Raw genomic sequence first — 7,874 nt, 5'->3', positions numbered from 1 at the left:
TTGAAATTAATTTTGCATGTCAGGATTAGAAAAATCTAGTAAAAAGTATCACTCCCAACAACAAGACTCGTTCCTGATTTATAAGATTAATTTTTAAAAATATTTTTTCGACGATCCAACGGTACTGATATTAAGATATATCAATTTTAGTCATAGTAAAAAATTATTAAAAAATTTGATATTCATCTTGCATGTCAGGATTAGAAAAATCTAGTAAAATTACCACTCCCAACAACGAGACTCGTTCCTGATTTACAAGATTAATTTTAAAATGATTTTTTCGAAGATCCAACCGTACGGATGTTAAACTATATCAATTTTAGTCATATGAAAAAAATATTAAAAAATTTGAAATTCATCATGCATGTCAAAATTAGAAAAATCTAGTAAAAAGTACCACTCCCGACAACGAGACTCATTCCTAATTTACAAGATTAATTTTTAATCCATTTTAGTCGTATGAAAAAATATAAATTAAAAAATTTGAAATTCATCTTGCATGTTAGTATTAGAAAAATCTAGTAAAAGTACCCCTCCTAACAACGAGACTCGTTCCCCGTTTACCAGATTAATTTTAAAAATATTTTTTTCGACGATCTAACCGTACGGATGTTAAGATATATCAATTTTAGTCATATGAAAAAATTAATAAAAAATTTGAAATTCATCTTGCATGTCAGGATTACAAAAATCTAGTAAAAAGTACCACTCCACAAATCGAGACTCGTTCACCATTTACAAGATTAATTTTTAAAATGATTTTTTCGACGATCCAACCGTACAGATGTTAAGATATATCAATTCTAGTCATATGAAAAAATTATTAAGAATTTTTAAATTCATGTTGCATGTCAGGATTAGAAAAATCTAGTAAAACTACCCCTCCCGACAACGAGACTAGTTCCCCATTTACAAGATTAATTTTTAAAATGTTTTTTTCGACGATCAGACCGTACAGATGTTAAGATATATCAATTTTAGTCATATGATAAAATTAATAAAAAAATTGAAATTCACCTTGCATTTCAGGATTAGATAAATCTAGTAAAAATTACCACTCCCTACAACGAGACCCGTTCCAGATTTACAAGATTAATTTTTAAAATATTTTTTTCAAAGATCCGTCCGTGCGAATGTTAAGATATATCAATTTTAGTCATATGAAAAAAATATTAAAAAATTTGAAATTCATTTTGCTTGTTAGGATTAGAAAAATCTAGTAAAAAGTACCACTCCCGACAACGAGACTCGTTCCTGATTTATAAGATTAATTTTTAAAAAGATTTTTTCGACGATCCAACCGTACTGATATTAAGATATATCAATTTTAGTCATAGGAAAAATTATTAAAAAATTTGATATTCATCTTGCATGTCAGGATTAGAAAAATCTAGTAAAATTACCGCTCCCAACAACGAGACTCGTTCCTGATTTACAAGATTAATTTTAAAATGATTTTTTCGACGATCCAACCGTACGAATGTTAAACTATATCAATTTTAGTCATATGAAAAAGTTATTAAAAAATTTGAAATTCATTACGCATGTCAAAATTAGAAAAATCTAGTAAAAAGTACCACTCCCGACAACGAGACTCGTTCCTGATTTACAAGATTAATTTTTAAAATTATTTTTTCGGCGATCCAACCGTACAAATGTTAAGATATATCAATTTTAGTCATATGAAAAAATTATTAAAAAATTTGAAATTCATCGTGCATGTCACGATTAAAAAAATCTAATAAAAGTACCACTCCCAACAACGAGACTCGCACCAGATTTACAATATTAATTTTAAAATGATTTTTTCGAAGATCGAACCATACGGATGTTAAGATATATCAATTTTAGTCATATGAAAAAATTATTAAAAATTTGAAATTCATCTTGCATATCAGATTTGCAAAAATCTAGTGGAAGTATCACTCCCGACAACGAGACTCGTTCCTGATTTACAAGATTAATTTTTAAAATGACTTTTGCGACGATCCAACCGTACGGATGTTAATCAATTTCAGTCATAAGAAAAATTTATTAACAAATTTGAAATAGATCTTGCAAGTGAGGAATAGGTAAATCTTGTAGAAGCACTACTTCCTAGAATGAGATAAGTTATAAAAAATTATTAAAAATTATACCTTGCATGATTATAAAAAAAATTGAATAAAAGTGCAAACAAAAAATTAAGATTATTTCTCGATTAAAGAATTAATTTCATGAAGTTTTTTTTCTGATGATCTTGCAGAATGTTAATGTTATTACTTTTAATATTGTAAAAAAATAATTTAAAATTTAATTTTTTGGGAAATTAAATAAAAGTCCAAATCTAAAAATTAAGATTATTTCTCGATTAAAAAATTAATGTCATGAAGATATTTTTCCGATGATCTTGCAGAATATTAATGTTATTACTTTTAATACTGTAAAAAATAATTTAAAATTTTCAATTTTTATGGCAAATTACGTTATACTGTAAAATTATTTGAAGTTACTATTATTTAAATGGAGTTACTTGTAAATTTGATATTTTTTTACTCAATCAAAACTGATATTTGTTTCCCTCCACCAGCCAATATTTCATTTCCCCATTCTCAGATTTTGGTTTTCCCCTTCTTTCTCGATCCCTAAACATCATACCCCCCTCTATTAAATCTCACATCATAAACCGATTGAACTCTCTCTTTCTCTCCATCTCTCCCCCTCTATCTCCTTCTCTCTCAATCTTACAACCAGAACCAATACACTTCATACACACCCAGATAGATGTAAGTGTATATATCTCTAGGCGTCACACACATCTAGATGTATGTGTCTTCTATTCTTCCTTTTTTAATTCAATTTTTAGGTATTATTCTTTTATTAGTTTGGGGCTTGAGTTGAGAATTGGGTTTCAATTTATGTTTGTCCCTGAACGGAGTTCAAAACTTCAGAAGAAGTTCACATTTAGAGCAGCTTCAAGTGACAAACATGTTGCTGTTTTAGCAGATTTGACATTTGATCAATGCTGTGAACTGCAAGGCAATTATTTTCATTTCTTTTTGCTTCTCAATTTTTTTCACATTTTCTTTTATTGCAAACATAATGAACTCATCAAGAATTTATCTATATTAAACTCATGTTTAAGATGTATTAGTGAAAGCTAATAAGCTATATCAGATATTAATTCCAGTCATATACACATATCAACTTTGAGGCTGAATATTGAAGCAAGAAGCTCAATATTGCAGCAGTCTACCTAACCATTTTATAGGGTAAAATTAACTTGCAAAATATCTCTTTTCTTTATTGATATATTCAGATATTAAATCCAAAACAAAGGATTTGAAAACCCAATTACTACAAAAAATAAATTTTGAAGAAAACAAAAGTGGTCGTGTTGTAAAAAAATGAAATTTATATAAAAATATATGAGGAAGGATGGGAGGAATGATTACCGGGATGGGAGGTGTGGGTAGCATTAACTTTTGCAGAAGCAGAAGAAGCAAAGCAATTACCCATCTTGGTAGCTCCCTCCTCAAGTTTCCCTAATAGCCTAGAATTGAAAGAGAAGATAACCAGAGAGAGATAGAGAGAGAGTTGTAAGTTGTTACTGCTACCACTCATAGGAAAATAGCAGCACCAGGAAAATACATATGTTAATTATGTAGTAAAAGCCAAGAGTACAGTAACTAGTAAAATGAAGTAAAAAAAAATGGAGTGTGTATACATATATTAATTATCTTTCTCTTAATGAGTTCATGTATTATATGTATTAGCTGTAAAATAATTATACAGAAATGAGTAGGAGGGTGGTCAATGTCAAACCTATTGGATTTAATCAGAAGGGTATGAAATATGATTGGAAAACGGAAGTTGGAACTTATTTACCTGATGGGAGATCAACTGTTGTCAGTTCCATAGTTTTCATGTCTCTTGCAACGGAGACTTGTGTCGAAGCTACGACAGTCAGAGCGATGGCATGGTTTACTGTAGCAGTCTCGTCAGGAGTTCCATTTGTGTTTATTAATATCCAAAGAGAACAAAGCATCACCTCGGTATCTTTGTCATCATTTTTCTCAGTGATTTTTTTGTTTATATCCCATTGTCCACAACTGATAACCTAGAGCCTCTATTTTCTTTATAAAGGACAAGGCTAGTGCCATGGAAAAGGAGACAATCTGTTGAATTTAATCTCAAAGTTTATTTAATATTGGAAGTATTTTGTTTATTTGATTTAGTCCGTTATTTCAGCATAATGTTAGGAATCAGAATAAGTCAATAGTAGTTGCTTTTGTTTAGGAGTACTCCTCATATCGTGTGCTAAGTTTTAGCTGGCAGTTTCCCTGCTTGTATGTATTTAAAATAGCAGTAACTCTTTCTGAAATTAGATAAGCCAATACAACGTTTCTGGCATTTCTTTCTTGTCCATTTAATCAAATCAGTTTACATTGTTAAAGAACAAGAAGTGGTATCAGAGCAAAGGAGGTCTTGGCTGACGTATAACACCAAAGATGGAGGTGAACAAAGCTAAAGGAGGAGGATCGTACGGTTTAAGCTACCCAATGCTGGCAAGGAGTAACTACACGGCTTGGGCGCTTAAGATGAAAGTCGTGATGCAAGCCCAGGGAGTATGGTCTGCTATCGAGCTAAGTGATCCCAAAGTAACTGTTGAGGAGAAGGCTGACAAGGCAGATAAGGCAGCACTAGCAAAGGCTGACAAGGTAGCACTGGCGATGATTTACCAGGGAATACCTGAAGACGTACTTCTCTCCATTGCCAACAAGAAGACAGCAAAGGAATCATGGGATATGATTAAGACGCTATGCCAAGGGGCAGACATAGCTAAGAAGGCTCGAATTCAGACTTTGAAATCTGAATTCGAAATGTTAAGCATGAATGATAATGAACAAATTGAGGACTTTCACCTGAGAATGAACGGATTGGTTACAAATATTCGGGCTTTAGGAGAAGTGATGGAAGAATCGTATGTCGTCAAAAAACTGCTCCGTGCAGTCCCAGCAAAATTCGTGCAAATAACCTCCATATTGGAGCAATTTGGCGATATGGAAACAATGACAGTAGAGGAGGCTGTTGGGTCGCTCAAAGCGCATGAAGAACGGGTCAAGGGAAAGACAGACACCAAAGAACAACAACTTATGCTAACGGAGCAAGAATGGATGAGGCAAGAAGGGGATGAGGAGAAACTGCTGCTCACACTTGAAGAGTGGATGAAACGAAGGAGTGGTGACGAGAGGGCTATGAAACAGAGGGGTCGTGGGAAATTCGACAAAAGCACCATCAAATGCTATAATTGTAATATTTATGGTCATTTTGCCTCAGAGTGCAGGAAGCCAAGGAAACCCAGAGGAACACAAGAAGTGGAGGCTAACATGGCTATCATGACTGACAACGAACCAGCCTTACTTCTTGCTAAACATGATAAATCAAAGTTGTTACTGAACAAAGATAAAGTGTACTCACACCAATTGCCAAGGAATGGAGACAGATCAAGTAAATCAAACATTTGGTACCTTGACAATGGTGCGAGCAACCATATGACGGGTGCAAGAAACAAATTCACTGAACTTGATGAGAGCATTGCTGGCCAAGTTCGATTTGGAGATGGCTCAGTGGTGGAAATAAAGGGAAAAGGAACTGTTCAGATGCTGTACAAAAACGGAGAAGAAAAGACATTACGAGAGGTATAATACATTCCATGTCTACAAAATAATATTATATCTTTGGGTCAACTATCTGAAACAGGAAATAGAGTGGAGTTAAAAGGTGAATTTCTAAGAGTTTTCGATGACCAAGAATGACTGATGATGAAGGTAAAGCGATCTCCCAATCGCCTTTACAAAATTATCATCGACACAAACAAACATGAATGCATGATGACGAAGGCAGAAGAGATTTCAAAACTCTGGCACGCTCGTCTCGGGCACGTCAATTACCAGGCTATGGCCCTCATGTCGAAATTCCAGATGGTTGAAGGGATGCCAAAGACCCTAAATCTGAGTCAAGTATGTGATGGATGTCTCATGGGAAAACAGACTAGAAAGGCGTTCCCTCACAAGGCTAAGTTCCGTGCAACCAAGGTTCTCGAGCTTATACATGGTGACTTGTGCGGTCCGATCTCTCCAACAACTAACTCTGGGTACAAATATATCTTTCTTTTGGTGGACGACTTTAGCAGATATATGTGGGTCTATTTTCTTCGAAGTAAAGACGAGGCTTTTCAGACTTTCAAAAATTTTAGAGCTTTGGTGGAGGATGGGCCTGGGAAAAGGATCAAGATATTTCGAACCGACAGAGGAGGCGAATTCAACTCTAGTGATTTTAGAGAATATTGCGAGGGAGCTGGAATTCAGAGAAATTACACGACACCCTACACACCCCAACAAAACAGGGTTGTAGAGCGTCGAAACAGAACCGTTGTAGAGATGACTAGAAGCAGCCTGAAAGAAATGCAATTACCAACCAAACTATGGGCCGAAGGAGTTAGAAATGCAGTATACATCCTCAACAGACTCCCTACACGAGCATTGACAAATCAGACTCCGTATGAGGCATGGGGAAACAAGAACCAGAGGTGAGTCACATGCGTGTTTTTGGTTGCTTGGCACATATGAAAACGCCAAGTGTTCATAACACAAAACTTGACTATCGAAGTAAAAGAATGGTCAACTTGGGACGTGAACCAGGAATAAAAGGATATAGGTTATATGATCCAGTGGAGAACAGGATTCAGGTTAGCCGCGACGTGATTTTCGAAGAAACGAAGCAATGGCCTTGGAGCTCACTCACAGAAGGAGAAAACACACAGGAAATACTTATTTTTCCAAGTATGTTTGAAACGAGTGAAGGTGTAACTCCAGACGACCATGAAACCACAGAGTCTGAAGACTTCAATCACAGCTCAGAACCTGACAGTTGTAGTGAAAGCAGTGATCAAAGTGGAACATGTATGCCAATTCAGACTCCAAGTTCACAGTCCCAAATACATACATCAAGTTCTTCGTTTCAGTCCTCTACGGATAGAATTGATCGGGAAAACTACGATGACAGCTCGACTCCAAAGAAATTTAAATCAGTCAGAGAGATATACCAAGCTTTGGATGAAGAGGAATTGCATCTTATGGGAATAGTTGAGCCAGCTAACTACACACAGGCTATAACAGATGCTAAGTGGAGGGCTGCAATGACACAGGAGATAAGGTCCATCGAAGCAAATGAGACATGGAGACTCACAGAGCTACCACCCGATCAGAAAATCATAGGCCTAAAGTGGATTTATAAACTGAAGAAAGATGCAAACGGACAAATAGTGAAGTACAAGGCTCGTCTTGTAGCGAAGGGGTACGTACAAGAACATGGGATCGACTTTAATGAGGTTTATGCGCCTGTTACTCGAATAGAGACTGTAAGATTACTATTGGCTTTGGCAGCTAAGGAGCAGTGGGAAGTACATCACCTTGATGTCAAGACAGCGTTTTTAAATGGCGATATAAAGGAAGATGTGTACGTTGCTCAACCTGAAGGATTTAAAAGAAAGGGGCAGGAACACTTGGTGTATAAGTTGGTGAAAGCTCTGTACGGTCTTCGCCAAGCACCACGTGCTTGGTATGCAAAATTGAATTCTTGTCTCTTGGAACTGGGATTTGTTCGTTGCCCATACGAGCATGCTGTGTATACCAGGAAGAAAGGTGCAGAAAAACTAGTGGTTGCAGTGTATGTGGACGACTTATTAATCACAAGTACGAGCAGTGATGTTATTGAGGTTTTTAAATCACAGATGAAGGCAAGGTTCGAGATGAGTGACTTGGGCAAACTAAGCTATTATCTGGGAATCGAGGTTGTGCAAGGAGAGGGATTCATTGAGTTGAAGCAGGGAG

The sequence above is a fragment of the Apium graveolens genome, chromosome 1 (genome assembly GCF_009905375.1).
Source record: "Apium graveolens cultivar Ventura chromosome 1, ASM990537v1, whole genome shotgun sequence".
Classification (NCBI taxonomy): domain Eukaryota; kingdom Viridiplantae; phylum Streptophyta; class Magnoliopsida; order Apiales; family Apiaceae; genus Apium; species Apium graveolens.
The sequence above is the reverse complement of the archived record's forward strand: the minus strand, read 5'-3'. Positions refer to the sequence as shown.